General features: G+C 37.0%; 1 protein-coding gene across 7 annotated transcripts in view; it reads right to left on the bottom strand.

Annotated features, from left to right (window-relative positions):
• The window catches only part of PTPRK (protein tyrosine phosphatase receptor type K), a 554,739-nt gene that overhangs the window by 71,680 nt on the left and 461,192 nt on the right, over positions 1–21,867 (bottom strand). The gene's annotated exons all lie outside the window — the stretch shown is intronic.

Genomic DNA, 21,867 nt, shown 5'->3' with positions numbered 1-21,867 from the left:
CAGCTTGGACAAGCACTACTGATTTTGGTACCAGAGGGTAGCACTTGGGGCCTGGCACAGATACCGGAGCTATGCTCTTAATTTCCAAGTGGATTTTGCTGGGGAACGTCTGGAGATGCTCAAGTATAATGGATAAATTGCGGTAGAAGGTAGCAGTTGTTGAAGTCAGATTTAGAGCATGAAAATCCAGCTGACAAATCTCTTTCCAAGGAGTTTAGTATTATGTTCAAACTTCATGAGATCATAGCTATCTTCACAATTTTCACCTTGCCAGATTTGAGGATTTTAGAACAGCATATGTCTGCTAAGATAACTTTTTATTTTACTGACACACAGATGTAGAAGATAAACGGTGATTTCACATTTAATGAAAGATTATGTATTATAAGGTAAAACAGGTGGGTAAAGGTCAATTTCACAAGTCAGGAAAAGTTTTGCATACAATATTGGGTCTGACTATAAGAATCTGAATGCCTCAGGTATCACACATCTTTATATAAAAATAAATGCTCCTTTACCCTTAGGACCAGCTCCTTGAATGGCCAGTCCTCCAGAACCAGCTATAATCTGGTCAATAACTGTATGGACAGGGTAACTCAACCATTGTTAACACTATGTTATCCATATTATGATTTTTATATAAAGGGCAGTACATCTTTAAAAATCGCCAGAAAGAACTATATGCACAGTTAAAGCAACTGAAGTCTACATGCACCTTATTATAGAGAAAGGTGGGTAAGGCAGCTCTGTCTACCTCTTTCTATTTTCAGAAATAATCTAACAACATGATAGAAAAGCTATAACCTATATTCAAATTGTAACTAATTTGTGATCAGCAGTATTTCAGCCAAAGTGCTTAGTACAAGCTTCCCTTTGATAGAGGGTGAGAATCATTAAGATCTTCATCAAAGAAATATTATGTTTAAGTGCTTTTATTTGCATGTTTAACAAACAAGTTGTATTCATTGACACATCCATTTGTTCATGCAGTCAGAACAAAAATATTAAATATCCAGAGTATTGTAAAGTAAGTGAGTTGGTATAGAGATTGATATAAACAAGGGGGGGGGGGCGCGTGCCTGGCTGGCTTAGTCAGAAGAGCATGTGACTATTGATCTCAGGGTCGTGAGTTCGAGCCCTACGTGGGGTGTACAGATTACTTAAAAAAAACTTAAAACAAGTGAAAAACAGGAGTTTTGAGTTTTGCGAAACCTGTAGTCTCCACAGATTTTAAAATAGGCCGTCAACAATGTTTTACCATTTTTAAATGTTAACAGTTTTAACATTTAAAACTGTTAAAGTTTTAGATTTTATAATTCCTCTTTGGAGAATGAAACAGTTGTGTCAGATGCTATTTTTGTTTTGTTTTTAATTTGAACAGAAAGGCCTGGGAAATTAGAAGATAAGCAAGATTTGCTGACAGAGACTTGAGCTGAAGTATTTATAAGTCTTTAATAAATACTTGTGGATTAATGGAGGGAAATGTTTACAACAAAATGGTGTACACTGAAAACTTGGTCACAGAGGCCACGTCTGGGGCACCTGGGTGGCTTGATTTTAGCTCTGGTCATGATCTCATGGTTGTGAGATCGAGCCCGTGTTGGGCTCTCTGGAGGTGAAGACTGCTTGGGATTCTCTCTCTCCCTCTCTTTCTGCCCCTACCCTGCTCTGCTCTCTCTCGCTTTCAAAATAAATAAACTTTTTTTTTGTAAAGAATGCCATTATCTGAAGGAATATCATGTTTCAAAGCTGTGTGAGCTACATGAGAAAGACCCATCAGCAGAGAGAAAGTGCAGGTGGGAAAGACACAAAGATTTTGAAATGATTTAATGTTCTTTGTGTTGTTTAGAGAAAACTCAGGGACTTCTTGTTTTCTGCTGCATAAAAAGCTTCTCTCCCACTCAAAGGACATCACCTATTAAAGACAATTAAATTCTTGGGGCGACTGGGAGGCTCGGTCAGTTAAGCATCCAAATTCGGCTCAGGTGTGTGTGAGTTCGAGTTTTTCCCCCTCCCCTCCCCAAGGCATTGGGCTCTGCACTGACAGTGTGGAGCCTGCTTGGGATTCTCTGTCTCTGTCTCTCTCTCCCCCTCTCTCACTCATGCCTTCTCTCTCTCTCTCTCTCTCTCAAAATAAATAAATAATAATAAAAACTAGTTATATTCTTTTTATGAAACATTACCAAATCCTTCAGTGACTGATTTCTGCCAATAACAATCTGGACACATGATGGCAATATGGTAATGACAGAGTACAAGGAGACCCAGATTTTCACTTTATAATTTGCCACTCGAAGATATACTTATTAAAACATATCATGCCCAAGTGTGGCATGTCTGGGTTCTATTTTAGGGACTTAAAATATTCTGAGATTCTGTGCTCATGAAAGCTGCTCAGCAAGATTTTTCTTGGAGGAACCAAACAGAGACAAATGCCAAAAATAAGCACTGGTGTGCAAGGTTAAGTTCTAGGACAGTGGTTCTTGGTAGGGCAAATAGTGATCTCTGGAGGCACCTAGAAAATATGTAGGGAGATTTTGGTCTTCCAATGATTAGAACTGAGACTCTATTATATTTAAGGTGGGGAGAGGGAGGCAAGGCAGTCTGCATTAATAGTTGTTGCATTCTGAGGGGCGCCTGGGTGGCTCAGTCGGTTAAGCACTTGACTTCGGCTGAGGTCATGATCTCACAGCTTGTGGTTCGAGCCCCACGTCGGGCTCTGTGCTGACAGCTCAGAGCCTGGAGCCTGCTTCAGATTCTGTGTCTCCCTCTCTCTCTGCCCCTCCCCTGCTTGCACGCTTTCTCTCTCTCAAAAATAAATAAACATAAAAAAATAGTTTGTTGCATTCTTGAGAGTCTGATATAGCAGCAGAACATTCCTTCTATCTTCTTATGTAGTCGTATCCAATCTTTTAGGTAATGAGGTACACAGTACTTGAAGTCATTTCTGTTATCTCTTTTTTATATTAAGGTAAGAAGATTTATTAATTACTTTAAATTGTGTACATTTGTACACTGAATGGATTTTGTTTCATGTGAGTGAAGGTCTTACAAAATAGTTATATGTGGGGACGGGTAGGGTTGGGGAACCTCTGTTCCACAAACATGCCTCAAAATGTGAACTAAAAGAGGCACAGACAACCAGGGCAAAAGGAGAAAGGATCCAAAAAACTGCCGAGTTGTATAAGATCAAAATTCTGTGGTGGTCTCATCCTATTGCGGGAGTAGTGACATCTGGGAGGTCTTTCAAGACAAACACTTAACCTTTTGGAAAACCAAACTGTAAGATGGCTGTTTGGAACATAATTGTATAGGGAGGACTAACTTTCTAGGTAAGAAATGATTCCAAAAAAAAAAAAAAATAAGAGAAGTGATAGTTATTATCCATAAACAAAACAGGTAAGTTTTGTCAATGGAAAATGGTAAGACAAAGAAAGAACGTAGAAAAGTAGGGAGGAGGGGAGTGTGTAAAGGTCAGTAGACATACCTTCCTCATCTTAGCATTCTCGAGACTGTTTATATGTCACGAGCACCACATGGCAAGTATGTAATAAAATGGTGAAAAGAACATGGGAAATAAAGTATTAACAAAATGGCAAAACCCAGATATATCCTCAAATCTATAGAGGATCCCTGAGAAGGACTACCAATCATCCTGATTTTTTTTTTTTTTGAAAACAAAAGTAAATGACTCGATTTCTTTCAGTCTCCTTCATAACTCATTCTTTTATTTTTGCTTGGGAGTCTTGTTTTCCCTGCCACTACCTTCTCCCACCCTGTAATTCTGGATGAATCAGATTTCTCCACCTTCACTTGGTAAGCAGCAGTCCTGTATATTTGATCACTAGACCTACGTGTCTCTCACTGATAGATCCTCTTTGAGAGGAACTAGAGACACATACTAAATCCTTTAAGTCATTCCAGAGAAAGACTGAATTAATTTGCATCTCAGAGGAAACTTGAAACTGGAATCTCCTACCCTGAGGTCCCTCCACTTCCTGCAGAAAAGTTAATTTAGGTCATTTTCTGAGCAACTGTTCCTGTGAATGCATCCAAATAAAAGCACGGTGCAAATGTGAGGCAAGTTAGTCCTCCGAGGGTTACCCATTTGAGACTCCAGTATTCTCAGAGCCTCCTGAAACATTTGCCTCTCAAGGTTTAAGAAAGTGTATCTTAAAACAATAGTTAGAAAATCCGATTGAGGTTTTCTTATTCATATGACACTGAAATTTTAGGCAGTCTAACATAATCAGGGTTTTACTCCATATTTATGTCAGTGGAGTCTTTATTTCAATAAAGAAAAATAAATGAAGACCAGGCAGATATGTTTAAAGTAACTACACAATTCATTTTAGCATCCTTTTTGTCAATAAATATCTAGCGATGATGACAACAGATGGTGCAAAGGAAATGAACACATCAGTGGGTTCTTGGTCAATTCTAAAACTGAATTCCTCTAAAAGTAAAACAGAAGTGATCCACAGTTCAGCAATGTACAGGATTCTATTTTCTCTGCAATATATTACTTTAGAAGGCTGTATGTATTGTGGTGAGCTCTTTCTTAAGATTTTTACAGTTGAGAGTAAAACTAAAATTTTTGCTTCACAAAAAATTTCCATGTGGTTTTAACACTGATTTCCAAAACCATATGTTCTTTATCAACAAACAGGATATATAGCTTAGACGGCTCACATCAATGTTTCACAGACAGTAATATATTGAACACTGAAAAAAGACTTCTATCAAAACATCTGGTAAACAGAAGTCAAACTGAACTTAAGTGGCAATGTGAATATTTTTCTAACTTTTTTTTTTCCAACATGGCTATATCTCTTAGGAGAGATGTAACTTTTTTTTTCCAGGAGAAATTTACAATACTAATGTACTTTTATGTATTTTTTATGAGTGTTGCGGCACTCATCTTACTGTCATGCTGCAAAGTGTTGTGGGAATTTTTCAATTAGCCACTTAAAAAAAAAAGTTCTCTGAGCAGTGTATTTAAAAATAATCTCCACATTTGCCTCTGGCTTTCTTAACGAATCCCAACTTATTCCTCTGGCTACTCATGCTTTCTTCCATTTTGGTTGTTTTTTTGATACATTTTGTTTTGTTTTTTAAGAATAAAAAGTACAGTTTTTATAACCTCGAGGAATGCTGCCCTACACAATGTGGGAAAGTCTAAAGAATTCTGAAATCAGAGACTGTCGGTGATTACTAAAAGCTTATCACAAACCAAAATGATTTAGAATCTGTAACAGCTCAGGAAATGTGACAGAACCAGTATGCACTTAAAGATATTCCAAACCAAACTAAAGTACTTCCAGGCTTTCCCTAAGCATCAGACTTAAATAAGAGCTTGGAATGTTTGCTAATCTTTTTCATTCATCAACTTGGAACAAAATGTTACCTATGAATGTAGTAACAAAATGTTACTACATTCAAGGGATTGTCTCTTCATTCTTTATGGGACAGTTTTAAAACACATACATACATACATACATACATACATACACACACAATGATATCATTTTGTAATCATTTAAGAATAAAACATAATAAAATGTTAACCATATTTACCCATTAGATAAGCCAAATCTTAAAAGACTGGTGTCAATTAACAGTGATAAGGGTATGCAGAAACATGCATTCTACTGTATTGCTTGAAATGTAAATTTACATAATTATTTTTGACTATAATTTGGCTGTAATTATCTTAAAAGTTATATATAGCATATGACTTAGAAACATAGCTTGTTGAAAGTTATCCTATAAAAAAGAATGTAGAGATCTTGGCCAAGGATATTTCTTCCATTACTGTATGCAACAGAAAGAAACATGAACAATCTTATACGTCTACAAAAGAGGAAGGATTAAACCCACATTTACACAAGGGAATATCTATGTTTTCTAACTTGAAAATATGTTCAAGACATTTTAAGGTCCAAAAATGGAAGCCTTTATCTACTATTTTAGGATGATAGCAATTTTATAAATCTGTATATATTTTTTATCTATTGATATAGAAATATATTTACCTCTATGATCATAAATAAGTCTGAAAAAGAGCCCACATTAGGTAAGCATATAAAATTTTTACAACACATTAGATTAGTGATTTGTTTTATAATATCGGAACCAAAAAGCCTATATAATTTTTAGACAAGAATATATCTGCTTAATGGAGGTTATGAGCACATTCTAAATTATAGAAGATCTGTAATGTAGAACATAAATATCCTACTAAAATAAAAAGAGAAGCATCCTCTTTCCAAGAACAGATCTTGACAGAGTTGAGGAATCTCAATGAGGAAGATGGTTGATGATTGAGCACAGATGTGGCCACTGACTATATTTGCCCCAAACTACTCTGCATAGTAAATGTATTCAGGTGTCCTGCTCTCCAGCCCACAACTGTCTTCCTTGGAGTTCAGTATCTGGCTTAGAGCCTGACAGAGGGTGAACACACAATAAATAGTTCTGAATGAATGACCACATTTCCAATGTTTAGCAGCTGGTGAAACTGTTAGGTATAGGAAGTTAAGCAGTGAACAAAGATGTATTTAAGGGATGACTGGGTCATCATGCTGATGTGAAATATAAATTAAAAAAAAAATGACACACCAACAAAGTAGTTGTTACCATTATCACTTCTGAACAAGCGATGTGGCAGGAAAGCCTACAGAGTCTGAATTATATGAGGGGATGTCTTAATTACATGTTCTCTAGGACCTTTAATTTTCTTTCTTCCTTATCTCTGTACAAAAATTCTCTTATTCTGGTCCTTAGCACACTGTTAGACCACCAACAATGGAATATCTGTTTACTTTAAACTGTCTCCCCTAGTGGCTACATTTGTCAGAAAGATAATAACTGGCAACACAAAGCAGCTTTTTATTTTTTTATTTTTTTTACTTTTTATTCTTTTCAGTATATGAAGTTTATTGTCACATTGGTTTCCATACAACACCCAGTGCTCATCCCAAAAGGTGCCCTCTTCAATACCCATCACCCACCCCCCCCTCCCTCCCACCCCCCATCAACCCTCAGTTTGTTCTCAGTTTTTAAGAGTCTCTTATACTTTGGCTCTCTCCCACTCTAACCTCTCTTTTTTTTTTTCCTTCCCCTCCCCCATGGGTTCCTGTTAAGTTTCTCAGGATCCACATAAGAGTGAAAACATATGGTATCTGTCTTTCTCTGTATGGTTTATTTCACTTAGCATCACACTCTCCAGTTCCATCCATGTTGCTACAAAGGGCCATATTTCATTCTTTCTCATTGCCACGTAGTACACCATTGTGTATACAAACCAGAATTTATCCATTCATCAGTTGATGGACATTTAGGCTTTTTCCACAATTTGGCTATTGTTGAGAGTGCTGCTGTAAGCGTTGGGGTACAAGTGCCCCTATGCATCAGTACTCCTGTATCCCTTGGGTAAATTCCTAGCAGTACTACTGCTGGGTCATAGGGTATGTCTATTTTTAATTTTTTGAGGAACCTCCACACTGTTTTCCAGAGTGGCTGCACCAGTTTGCATTCCCACCAACAGTGCAAGAGGGTTCCCGTTTCTCCACATCCTCTCCAGCATCTATAGTCTCCTGATTTGTTCATTTTGGCCACTCTGACTGGCGTGAGGTGATATCTGAGTGTGGTTTTGATTTGTATTTCCCTGATGAGGAGCAACGTTGAGCATCTTTTCATGTGCCTGTTGGCCATCTGGATGTCTTCTTTAGAGAAGTGTCTATTCATGTTTTCTGCCCATTTCTTCACTGGGTTATTTGTTTTTCAGATGTGGAGTTTGGTGAGCTCTTTATAGATTTTGGATACTAGCCCTTTTTCCGATATGTCATTTGCAAATATCTTTTCCCATTCCGTTGGTTGCCTTTTAGTTTTGTTGGTTGTTTCCTTTGCTGTGCAGAAGCTTTTTATCTTCATGAGGTCCCAGTAGTTCATTTTTGCTTTTAATTCCCTTGCCTTTGGGGATATGTCAAGTAAGAGATTGCTACGGCTGAGGTCAGAGAGGTCTTTTCCTGCTTTCTCCTCTAGGGTTTTGATGGTTTCCTGTCTCACATTCAGGTCCTTTATCCATTTTGAGTTAATTTTTGTGAATGGTGTGAGAAAGTGGTCTAGTTTCAATCTTCTGCATGTTGCTGTCCAGTTCTCCCAGCACCATTTGTGAAAGAGACTGTCTTTTTTCCATTGGATATTCTTTCCTGCTTTGTCAAAGATGAGTTGGCCATACATTTGTGGGTCTAGTTCTGGGGTTTCTATTCTATTCCATTGGTCTATGTGTCTGTTTTTGTGCCAATACCATGCTGTCTTGATGATGACAGCTTTGTAGTAGAGGCTAAAGTCTGGGATTGTGATGCCTCCTGTAAAGCAGCTTTTTATAAAGGAGTCAGACTCAGGATGGTGGTTATCAAAGTGAGCAAAGGCAAGTTTTACCAGTTCAGTGAAACCCTCCTTCAAAAGCAGAGCCCAGTTGGATTTTCATCTGGGAAATAATAGCAGCAGGTAGACCAAGCAAGCAGGAGGTATATAAGTATTGGTGGTTTCCTCAAAAGCAAAGACAGATTTTCAGAGGCACAGATGCAAAGCCAGGTGTAGTAAATAAGAGCAGCCAGTAATTAGAACATCGTCTTTCTGAATTTGTGGCGTGGAAGGCACACATGCACACACAAACAGCTATCAGGAAGAGTAGCATTGTTTTAAAAGGACTGTCTGCATTTACTTAAGGGTCAGCGATAGTCACGGGGTGCCTGGGTGGCTCAGTCGGTTAAGCATCCGACTTCGGCTCAGGTCATGATCTTGCGGTCTGTGAGTTCAAGCCCCACATCAGGCTCTGTGCTGATAGGTCAGAGCCCGGAGCCCGTTTCAGATTCTGTGTCTCCCTCCCACCAGCTCCTCCCCTGCTCACACTCTGTCTCTCTCTCAAAATAAATAAAGATTAAAAAAAAAAAGAAAAAGGTCAGCGATAGTCAAACCATGAACTACTACCAGGGATAGGTAACAGGTGGGGACTATCACTATCACCACCACCATCATATTTACAAATGAATCAGTTTCTCCAATTCCTTAAAGAATAAAGTAGAAATGACAATCTCTGCCACTAAATTCAGCAGAAGCTCTTGAATAAAGAGGAAAACAATGTAAGAAGCAAACAAGATTCCAAATTTTGAAGCTCACTCAAGATCTTTGTCCAAACAGGAGGGTATAAATCTATAACTATTTATATGTTTGGGTGATAACCATTCACTGTCTTTAAAATGAAAAAAAAATATATAACTATATATGTGCTCAAGTATGCGACTTTTTTATATTTCATTTTCACAAAACCTGAGAAATTTTTATTTTTAAAAGAAATTAGAATTTTTCCATGGTCTTTATAAGGATAATAGGGACTTCATAATTTACTTGAGAAAACTGATCACACACACAAACACTAATCTAAAAGTTTAACACATAAATTAAAAAATATGTCATTTACTATCGTTCCCTCCTATCAATCACATAGTGGTCACTGCTTATTCAAGAAAGATCCAATTAACTTTCTACTCTAATGCCATTTATTAAATCAGAGAGATAATCTTTGAAATAATCCACATTTCATTAAAAGCTGAATAGAATACATAATATCAGACACTAAACTGTAGAGGATAAAGGATACTTCGTCTACTATGGAGCAAAAATCATAAACCAATGCTCTAAAACACATTTGCAGAGTGTTATTATAAGGCCAAAGTGGATTTTAATCTTTTTTCCCTACAATAGGATAAAAATATAGAAAAAAAGAGAGGCAGAACTCTTGTTACCATAACATTGCAATAAAGCTAACGTAATCCTTTCCATGTGGGGATTCACTCTAAAGACCTGTTTTTAATTGCTAAGAATAAAAACACTTTTAAGTTTTCTATAATCTAGCATTTGCCTTCTTCAAAATCTGAAGATTAAAAGAGGGACTCTTTACTGCCACTATATAAAGATACTAATAACATCAACATATTATATATATCATATATATGATGATATATATATATATATATATATATATGCACTTGTGTGTGGAATTATGTCTCTCTGTGTCTTTCCAAACAACACACGTGTTTATAGAACGCCTGTACCTTCAACACTGCTTGGAAAACTCCTCACCTGCATGTGTTTCATTGTTCATAAATTTTGCTTTCCACATAATTCAGCTACATTTCTACCACATAATGGGGATCCCCTTTCCTTCATTTTCTAATCACATGTTCCTTAATTTCTTCTGAGACCTTGCTGGCAGAGACTTTAACGTTCATATTTCTACCAACCATCTGTTAAAGGCAATCTAGGCTTTTTTGTTTCATGATCGTTAAAATTCCTCCAGGCCTCTGCCCACTGCCCAATTCCAAAGTCACTTCCAAATTTTTAGCTTTGTTACTGCATAACCCCACTTACAGGTGCTGACATCTGCAAAAGTTATGCTGAAGCAGATTATCACAAATTTGTGGGTTAAAGCAAAGCAAAATCATTGTTTTACATTTCTAGAGGTCAGAAGTCCTCCATGAGGCTTGTAGGACTAAAATTAAGGTGCTTGGCAGGACTGTGTTCCACCTGGAGGCTCAAGGGAGAAAGTGGTTTCTTTTCCATCTTCCTGAGGCCACCTGCATTCCTTGGCTCATGGCCCCCTTCTCTTTCCGCACCACACATCACCCCAACCCTTGCTTCTGTCCTCACATATCTTCTCTTAAGTTTGACCCTCCCACCTCCCGTTTATAAGACCTCTTGTGATAACACTGAGTCTAGCTGGATAATCCAGACTAATTTCCCCATCTCAAGATCCTTAATGAAATACATCTGCAAAATTTCTTTTGCCATAACATATTTACAGGCTCTGGAGATTAGAACATGGTCATCTTCAGGGAGGCCATTATTCAGCAACAGAACTCCAAGAATTACTATGATTACAAATCACTTATCTGCTTAATACAATATGATTCTCTGACAATGATAACAGGCTCAGTTTTGATTGGTGGCTTGAAAAAAGGGATCCTGGGGAGAGATAATCCTATCAGCAGATATTCTGCCATCCTTGCTCTGTCAGATAATGTTGTTTCTGACCCTTTCTCATAAATGTCTCTGAAATGTCATGTGGGTAATAAGGTTATTTCATTTTCCTTAGTGACTGAAGCAATATTCCTAGAATTAAAGGCAATAATTTAGACTTTGCTGTTGGTATTATGTGAGTGAAACTCTAAATTACAAAATGCCCCCTGATAAATAGCATCCTTAGTTTGATGCTATTGGTATACACTACCAAATAAAAATCACTGAATTATTCTTAATCACATTAGAGAAATGATTACTATAATGGCCTCTGGTAATCTTATTGCCTTGGTTGACATGAAGATGGGGATTAAACATATATTAGTATTTAAACTGGTGATTCTAGGCAGGCAGAATCCAGGAATAAATGCGGTATATTGAAAAAAAAGTGCATGGAATTGGTTTCTGTTCCTACACTCTCAACAATCCATTCCACCCTGGAAGATCAAATCATACATGAAATCAGTTTTCTCATCCATAAAATGAGGGCATGAATCAGATAATGGATTCCGTACTTTTGAGTGTAGAATCATTTTGTAAAACAAATACAGAATGGAATATACTTATTAATATAAGTTTATAAGTTCAAATTTACTTACCAATACCATTTCCGTTACTTATAAAACCAATCAGTAGAACTGTAAGAACCATTCAATATTAAATTTGGAATCAGGGCTTTTAAGTGGTAGCTGCAATATTTTAGGAACCTATTTATTTTAATGTTCTTTTGGTTGCACATTATCAATATATGCATTTGCAAATGACACTATCATTTTAGTAACTCATTTTGCAATTTCAAGGTATACTTAAAAACAGAGGCAGAGAAGAAGTTTTATTTTTATACCTCTTCAAAAATAAAGAAACTTAATGGCAAGCCATAAGAGGAGATAATATATAATATTCTGTATATAGTAGATTCATGTATAGAGGGTTGTTTTTTTCAGTTTTGTAAGTAGTTTATTGCAAAAGTAGAGTAAATGCTGTTGAAATCCCTAAAATGATTGCAAAATAAACTAGGAATATCTTTGTCATATATAACTGCTAAAAAACAAGAAAATAATGAATATAATAAATAAAGTTCAATTGGCTTCTTAAGACAGAGATTAGAATTTACCACTTGCCAGAAATTTCCTATCAGTTACCTTTGCTGTTTTTGGAAACTCCTCACTTGTATAATACACATACTTATATCATATATACAATTTATATTGTATTTTTTCTAGTCTTTAACTTTTCTTAGGCCTTTATATGTGTCATGAATAAGCCTTCAAAGCCAGGGACTTCTATATCACGTGCCCTCTCTATTTACAGTAATGAAAATACTTTCTACCCAGTAAGGGGGAGGGTAAAAATTTACTTTTACACCTGTTCTCCTTATGAAAAAACGTAAAAATTTATATAAGAAATAATGAAAATAGTAACTCAGTCAAAACTTTCCGTTCTATATTTTGTTCATTTTAAGAGTATAGTCTAGTTTATATTACTTTGTTAAAAATTTTTTTAAGTTTATTTATTTACTCTGAGAAAGAGAGAGAGCATGACCAGGAGAGGAAAACAGAGAAGGAGAGGGAGAATCCCAAGCAGGCTTCGCACTGTCAGTACAGAGCCAGAAATGAGACTTGATCTCATGAACTGTGAAATCATGACCTGAGCCGAAGTCAAGAGTCAGATGTTTAATGGACTGAGCCACCCAAGTGCCCCAAACACTTACAGTTATTTCTAAATTATGCAAAAAAAAAAATGTAGTAGCAAAAAGAAAACTCATATAGCTTTAGGGCATTAAAAGGTAGATCAATTCTGGAAAACATTCATTCATTTATTCATTTGTTCATCCATTCCAAAGGGATTGACTGCATTTATATTAAATATCAGATACAGATATAACAAATATAAACAGACTATCACCTCTACCCTTGTAAATATGACAGCCCATGCAGATGATTCTTCATTCTAAGAAATTTCTGACTAATAAACAATTTGGGACAATTTCATTAGATTTGTAATCCATTATAGAAATATTACATCTTTATTCAACTGTAGTTTTTCAAAAACAAAAGAATATCTTTGTTTCTCAAACAGGTTGAAAAATCTATTAGCTATTAGTTTTTTAGTAACTATCTCTATATTAAAAAAAGAATTTACAATGATAAATCCTTCAACAAAGCACCAGGAAATACTGGTGCCTAAAGGAGGTTAGTTCCAAGCCATGAACCACTGATTTAAGCTTTATTAAAACTGTACTTGTTCCCAGCTTGTTTTCACTTAAGATATGCTTTCATTTCCCTTAGGCTGTAGTCTATTACTCTATTGCTAATATATTTTTCTGTAATGTCCTCCCTTCTGTGTTAAAAAAAGAAATGAAACCCCAAATCAGATTAATTTTTGAAAACTAATACACAGATCTCATAGGTGGGAAGAATGATCTGCACTTGTTCCCGTGCAGGAGAAAGGAGTTTGAGAGCCAGCAAGGGCACTTGGCCATTCAGACAAAAAACAACAAAGTTGTTCTCAAGGATTACGATTTTTCAGAAGAGTTGGCAGCTTTTTGGAAGCTTAATCTTAGGGACCAAGAAAAGCTACATCCCTGCCCAGAGTTTCTTAATGGCCAGACTAAACTACCAGAGTTGACCTCAGTTTCTATCAGCTTAAAAAAGTGGCATAAAAGAATCTGAAATCTCTTCCTGATGCTTTACCATTTCCTCTAGCATGTAGCTGGTAAAACATAAAGCATATCAGCACAACTTAAGAAATTGAAGTTAGGAATTTTAGACCCTGAAGCCCAATTAAATATATTTTTTCTTTAGACCTCACCCCTGCTTTCAATCCACCTCAGTTGTGAGCTCTATAAGAGGTAAAGCACAGGAATGCGCTTTAAGAGTGGAGATTGAGCTGTACTCAAGTTCAAATTCATCTGTGGTAAATAGGTAGGGATAAAATCAGTCAAATAGCTTCTATACATGTGGCTCAACCAACTAGAGCTTCTATGGTTTTAGTGCAACTTCTAGGCAGACTAAGTGTTCTTTTTCTTCTCATTTTTGTTATTTTGAATGTCTGATCACTTCAAAAGGCACTTTTATCCATCTGTACACTCAGAGAAAAGGGCACAAAGGAAGATTTGACAAAAGCAGCATGAGACAAAATTAAGGTTATGAAAATGCTTTAAAAAAGCCTACTCTTTATCCAGTAATTAGAGAATAGACACCAAAAGAAGGAAGAACAAAGTAAATAAAAATGTTACCAGTGTTTGTATGTTCTTTCATATACTTTGAATAAAATCTTCCAGGCACACCTACTGTTTTGTGACAACTGAATTTTTTCTTTTCTTTTCTTTTTTTTTTTAAAGCAAGATTCATACTTTCTTTTTAAAATTTATTTTTGAGAGAAAGAGAGAGCACGAGCCAGGGAGGGGCAGAGAGAGAGGAAGACAGAGGATCTGAAGGGAGTCTCTGCTCTGACAGTAGAGGACCCGATGCGGGGCTGGAACTCACAAACCGCGAGATCATAAACTGAGCCAGAGGCAGACGCTTAACCAACTGAGCCACCCAGGCATCCCTGAAATTTTCTTAATAATGGAATGCATGTTTAAAATGCCTGCTAGCAATGAAGTCAAGATATTTCTGAGAGGTCAGAGAAGGATGTGTATCATCATTGTTTAACATAGGTAATATTCTGAGTTAATAATCCTCTGATTTAAACCATTCCCTGGTTTAAGAATTAAACCCACCTTACAGGCATCTTTAGTCAACTTTAGTTTTATCAAAAGAATGAACAAACTGATATTAAGTAAATGGATGAATGCAAATACGCATGCCTTAGCTTTTGGAATTCCCTCTTCTCCGTAGCTTCTGGGAAACTGTCTGGGTTCCTCCTTTCTAGCTCTCTCGGACAGCCAGTAAGGATGTGCTCCTCGTATCCTAGACTGACACCTAAAAGGAATTGTCTATTTTTTAAGACCCCATTGGTAATGATTAGGTCCTATGGATTTTAAGTGCTTGGTTGCAATCATTCTAATGAAATAATTGGTCCTTTACATAACACATTGTATCCAAACCACTATTTTTAAAGACATTATTCCCAACGGAAAAATAAAAGTCAAATATCAGCTCAGTTCATGATCTCATGGGTTTGTGAGTTCCAGCTCCGTGTCTGACAGCTCTGTCCTGTCAGCTCAGAGCTCTGTGCTGACAGCTCGGAGTCGGGAGCCTGCTTCAGATTCTGTGTCTCCCTCTCTCTCTCTGCTCCCTACCCAAATTGTGCTCTCTTTCTCTCTCTCAAAAATAAATAAACATTAAAAAAAAAATCTAACATCAGCCCAGACACTATCTGCTGCAGGGAACAGATACTCACTAGTAGTGGTTTTCATAAGGACTTATTTTTTCAAACATAATTATCTGGAGTTAAGGAGTTCTAGCAATGGGTAATTCGAAAGCTCAGAGTTGTTTGGAGTTAGAGTTGGCTTGTTTTTTTTTTTTTTTTCCTTGACTTTCCCTTCTTTTTAACCAATTTGGCTCTCAATTTTCTAAATATCACAACTTCGCAAAACAATGCCCCAAGATAAGAAAGATGGGTTGAAGATCATTCTCGCCATCTCTTTTTATAAATCAGGAAGGAACCAATTTCTTAGAATACCTGACAGAAGACCTATCCTTAGATCTCCCTGGCCAAAACCGGGTTACATACACAGCCCTACAGCAATCACTGCCCAGGTACATGGGATTTGTTTCGATCAGTGGTTCTCAAAGTGTGGTCCCTGGAGCAACAGCATCAGCAGTAAGCTTGTTAGAAATGCACATTCTGAGGCCCCTAGCCAGGCCCGCTGATGTAGAAACTCTGGAGTTCAGGCTCAGCAATCTCCTTAACACGTCCTCCAGATGATTCTGGCTAAAGCTGAAGCTGAAGGACTGCTGATTTAGACCAATCTGATTCATTCCCTCTGTCTGAGCTCCCCTTTCTTGAGTGGCTAAGGACATATTCTCCTCACGGTCTTTGCACGTTTCCCTCTCTTGCATGTTCTCCCTCATGTCCTTTACCTTAGCAGGGAGCTTTCCTCTGATAACCGTATGTGAAATAGTAAGGCTTAGACACGTGCCCCAGCATTCTCTGTCGTTCCCTGCCCCCCCCCCACCCCCCCCCCGCCAATGCTTCATCTCTCTCCAAAGAAGGTATCACCATCTGAAATATCACATATTTATTCGTGTCTGGTCTGTTTCCTCTACTGGACTTAATTTCCACGGAAGTAAGGTCTTTGTTCTGTTTATTTCACTGCTCTATCCCGAGGGCCCAGACACTGTGTGGCAAATTATAGGCATTAAATAAATATTTGCTAAATGAATGATTAGAATATTGATTTCCAAATGAAATTGGAAGAAGTCAAAGAATGGCTAATGGGCAGACAAACAACAGTCTGCCAAAGCAAACTATTTACAAACGCAGATTTGGAATAAAATCCATTCATGACTTGGGAATTTTAGTGTTTGTCATAATATGAAATATAGCCTTATTTCATTAACTTTAAGGAAACACTCCTTTTTACCTTATATGCTATGTTCAAATAAATTTACATATATAACACATTTTTCTGTTCTACCAAATTTGATAGCATTTATCATTGGAAATGTCACTTTTTGGGGAAAATAAATAGATTTGAACAACACAGAAACTTCCATTGATATTGAATTTTAAAGTTTGTTTATTTATTTGTTTATTTAGACAGAGTGAGTGGTGGAGGGGCAGAGAGAGAGGAGGGAGATAGAGAATCCCAAGCAGGCTCCAAAGTCAGTGCAAAGCCTGACTGGGGGCTAGAACTAATGAACTGTGAGATCACAACCTGAGCCGAAATCAAGATTCAGATGCTTAACCAACTGAGCCACTGAGGCACCCCCAAATTAAATTTTAAATAACCAGTTTTCTTTAAAAAAATCCAGATTCGGATGAGGGAGAAATTGGACACAACCAAAACAGTTTCAAAATGTAAGGTCCTTATATAAACAGTTCAATTTATTAGTCTTATTCTAGGGAAATATTCAATATTTGGGTTTCTTATCAACAAATGCTTTACATTAAGAATAATTTTATGTAGGGGCGCCTGGGTGGCGCAGTCGGTTAAGCGTCCGACTTCAGCCAGGTCACGATCTCACGGTCCGTGAGTTCGAGCCCCGCGTCAGGCTCTGGGCTGATGGCTCAGAGCCTGGAGCCTGTTTCCGATTCTGTGTCTCCCTCTCTCTCTGCCCCTCCCCCGTTCATGCTCTGTCTCTCTCTGTCCCAAAAATAAATAAACGTTGAAAAAAAAAAAGAATAATTTTATGTAAATGAATAAATACATGATTCCACAAATGATTATTTATATATTGAGAAAATTACAAATGACATAATATACCAGATATTATTGAACAAGAGAAAATAAAAATTCAATTGAAATGCATTGCCTGTTAGTTTAATATGGATAAAGCCTATTTCCAGAGAAGTACTTCTTGAAAGTTCTTTGAGTAAATTTTGTTAGTTTATATATTTATATAAATTGGCGCGTTTAAATCTCATTAAGGTAATTTCCTTAAAAAAGTTATAAAAATTATTTATGGCAACAAAGCACAAGTTCTTAGCTACTAATTTACAAATAATTATGTGCATGTGTGTATGTGTGCGTGTCTATGGGTTGAGAGCACTGTAGTAAGTTATATGTAAGAAGACAGAGAGCAAACCAAGCGTAAACAACCTAAAACATTTTCCTTTCAATGGAGGTTAGAGAGACTTGTGTCTAAGCACTGCTCATGCAGGCTGCACAGCGCTCCCGCCTCACATGCAAGTGATATTCCAGGGTTGCCCCCTTTTCCTTGATGTGCCACAAAAACCCTTCCTGAAACTGACTCTCCTTTGCTTTTCTTTTTCTTTTAATGCTTATTCATTTATGAGAAGGGGAGAGGGAACAGAATGAGCGGAGGAGGGGCAGAGAGAGAAGGGGGGACAGAGGATACAAAGAGGGCCCTGCGCTGCCAGCAGAGACAGCGGGGCTCAAACTCACAAACTCATGACCTGAGCCAAAGTCTGACCCTTAACGGACTGAGCCACCCAGGTGCCCCTCCTTTTGCTTTACGCAGATACAGCTGGTTCAACTCCTTTTCATATGTTTATAACAATTCTAGTTTGGGATCTGCTATTTTATAGATGGAATAACTTCCATGTTTTCCAGTGTAATTTAAATTCGCTCCTCCACTCTACTCCAGCTGCCTAACTTCTCGGTGACTTCTTATCTACACACGAGTCAGAGGGCAGCACACTGATCTTCCGGAACACCTCTTCTCTTGTCTCATAACATGTATTCACATCACTATTCAGTTTAGACATTAAAACCTTGATTATTTACTTTGTATGTTTTTTATAAATAATCAAGCCAATGTCTGTATCCTCTTTCTGTGTGGGCTGCCATGTGTAAGAGTTCCAAGAAGGCAGGAGACAATCTATTACACTGGAAATTTTTTACAATTCTCACATGTAAAAAAATTTTCAAAATCTTCATGCTATTGTATTTTAGTACGTATGCTAATTATTCGTGGCTTTTAAATTCCCTCATATTCCCACAAGAATTTTTGGTGCCCTAAGCACAGTACACACTTTATTGTTTAAAGTAGGCTGCACCCCCAATCTGGGGCTTGAACTCACAACCCTGCGATCAAGAGTTGTATGCTCTACCGACTGAACCAGCCAGGTGCCCCTACACATGTTTTAAGTATATAGTTTAATCGGTTTTTATCTGTGCATTAACTATGAAATATCGCACAATTCCTTGCCGAGAAGGTTCCTTCATTCCTCTTTTCAGTCAGTATGGTGTTGCCATTTTGACTAGTAAGTCTGTCTTCAACATGTCCTGACAGAAACTTGTTTATTTTCATATCAAAAAATTTGTTCCAAAGCTAAACATACTCGTAAGGTGTTAGTTCATATAATGCAGTCAGACAATAGGTTGATTTCAAACCTAAAAAGTGTGGTTTTTCATTAGAGGAAAAATGCTAAATGCTCAGAGAGGGAATTATATTAGATCTGGAGAGAACCATTAAATTAAAAAAAAAAACAAACTACTTTTTGCCAAGTCATCTCTATAATGAAAATTCTGTTTTGTTTTTACACATACTTCTTTCATAACTATGTAACACAAATTACAATAGTTCCCCCTTATCCACGGTTTTGATTTCCTGTGGTCAACTGTGGTCAAGAAACATGACTCACCTTCTGACAATAAGTCAGAAGGTCAGTAGTAGCCTAATATCATTCACCTCACTTCGTCTCCTCGTGTAGGCTTTATCATTCCACATCATCCCAAGATTAAGAAGGGTGAGTACAGTATAAAATTTTGAGAAAGAGAGAGAGAGGGGTCACATTCACATAACATATTATAGCATACTATAATTGTTCTATTTTGTTGTTTATTCTACTTTATGTTGTTGCTGGTAATCTTACTGTGCCTAATTTATAATTAAACTTTATCATAAATACGCATTAATAGGAAAAATCACAGTGTATATACAGGGTTTGGTACTATCCATGGATTCAAGCATCCACTGGGGGTCTTGGAATGTACTCCCACAGACAAGGGTGGACAACATATGTCTTTCTGAATGAAGTAAGGTACAAAATATTATAATAATTATGATGGTGATAAAATAGCAATTTACTGGGGTGACTGATGGCTCTGTTGGTTAATTAAGTGTCCGACTTCAGCTCATGTCATGATGTCGCGGTTCAGCTCCTGAGTTCAAGCCCTGCACTGGGCTCTGTTCTGACAGCTCAGAGCCTGGAGCCTGCTTCTAATTCTGTGTCTCCCTCTCTCTCTGCCCCTCTCCCCCTCATGTTCTGTCTCTCTTTCAAAAATAAATAAATATAAAATTAGAAAAAAATTTTTAGAGTTTTATTTATTTATTTTTGAGAGAGAGACAGAGAGAGTGAGTGGGGGAGGGGCAGAGAGAGAGAGGGAGAGAGAGAATCCCAAGCAGGCTCTGCACTGTCAGCATAGTGCCCGATGAGGGGCTCGAACTCACACACCGTGAGATCATGACCTGAGCCAAAACTAAGAGTCGGACTCTTAATCTACTGAGCCACTCAGATGCCCTCCCCTTTTTTAAAAATTTTTTTAAGTTTTATTTATTTTTGGGAGAAAGACAGAGAGTGAGTGCAGGAGGGGCAGAGAGAGAGAAGGAGACAGAATCCAAGCAAACATAAAAAATTTTTTAAATAGAAGTTTACTCTTATGTAATAGTCACCATTATTCAAGGCACTAGTCAAGCATTTCATATATATAAGCTATTTTAATCCTCACAGTAATAGTTAGAGGAAGGTACTGTAATATTCTCATTTTGGTGATGAGGGGTAAGTAATATGCCCAACACTAAGGAATAGTAAGGGGCAGAAGTCAGGATTTGAACCCAGATAGTCCAAGGCCAGAGTCTTTTTTCACTTACTCATTAAGCCACACTATCACCTTGAGGTTCAGAAGTATAGCAGGGATAGATTATAGACAAAGCAGAAACTACCAGAAATGGACTCTTTCTTACTATCTCTTAGTATCGGGCAAATATTCTATGCCACATGATTAAGTACAATTTCCATAATCTCACCTCTCTTACAGTCTAAATATCATACGGTATTTGTTATTATAATTTTATATGTATTGAGAGAGGGACAAAATGGCATTTAAATACCACTTAAATAAATGCAAATAATCCAATAACCAAATAAAATTTAAAATTTTAGAATCATTTATAGCTTCCTTTTCTCAGTTATAGAAGCACAGAATGACCACATTGAAAGAACTTCTTGGAGGCTGATGCCAGACCATTTTTTATTTCTGGCTTTATTTTAAATCTGGAAAAGCATAGGCGATATAGATCCAAATGCCTCCTGCCATTATCTTTTAAAAGTTTCAACTCTAATTCTTGATCTATAAGCTAAGCTTTTAAAATAAAATAAATGCCTCTCTATTATATGTAGTTGTATGTATTTTCTCCTCTCCTTCATTAAGGATTTCCTAATTTTTAAAAATATTATGAGGAATGTTAGTATTTGAACTGGAAAAAGGTATATATTTTTTTCTCTTCTCTGAAGCTTTTTTATTACTTCTCATGAGTCAGGGGAAAAGGCTTTCTTTATTGCTTTTACAAATCATGAGTAAAACACGAATGCTTAATTGAGCAGATTGATGATTAAATGGAGAAAAATGATGAAAGGAAAAGATGCCAGCACAAACAGAATACGGCCATTCATTTCAACCCCAAATGAATCAACTACTGCTCATGAATGTCAGTTTAATACTCATCTTGGCAGAAACTATCCGGAGCATCAACCCTCTGCGGAGTCCCACGTCTGCATGGGGACAGCTTTTTCCTGTTTCTTTTGCTAGAATACACTAAATAGCTCTCTCTCTCTCTCTCGTTGGCACAATCAATTAACTCTTAAACGAAGGATTATAAACATAGTGAATGCAGGAGACTTTCTCACACCTGAACTCCAAATACTCATTCAAAGATGAAATGTTTTCTCCTAAGGGAACTAGGCAACTAAGCTATAATATGCAACATTAGCATTAGCAGGAATTACCCTGGCCATTAGCCATCACAGATCTCATTTCTTTGCATCAGTTGGATTAAAACAATTTTTTTAAGTTAAAAAAAAAGGTAAAATATCTTCAATCAAATTGCATGACTAATGAAGATAAGGGCTGGTCTCTACATCTGTATGACTAGCTCAGTTCCTTTGTATGTCTGGTCTACCACAGAAAGTGACAGAGGCCTTTAA

The sequence above is a fragment of the Acinonyx jubatus genome, chromosome B2, assembly GCF_027475565.1.
Source record: "Acinonyx jubatus isolate Ajub_Pintada_27869175 chromosome B2, VMU_Ajub_asm_v1.0, whole genome shotgun sequence".
Taxonomy (NCBI): Eukaryota; Metazoa; Chordata; class Mammalia; order Carnivora; family Felidae; genus Acinonyx; species Acinonyx jubatus.
Note: the sequence above shows the minus strand (reverse complement) of the source record. Positions and strands in the feature narration are given on the sequence as shown.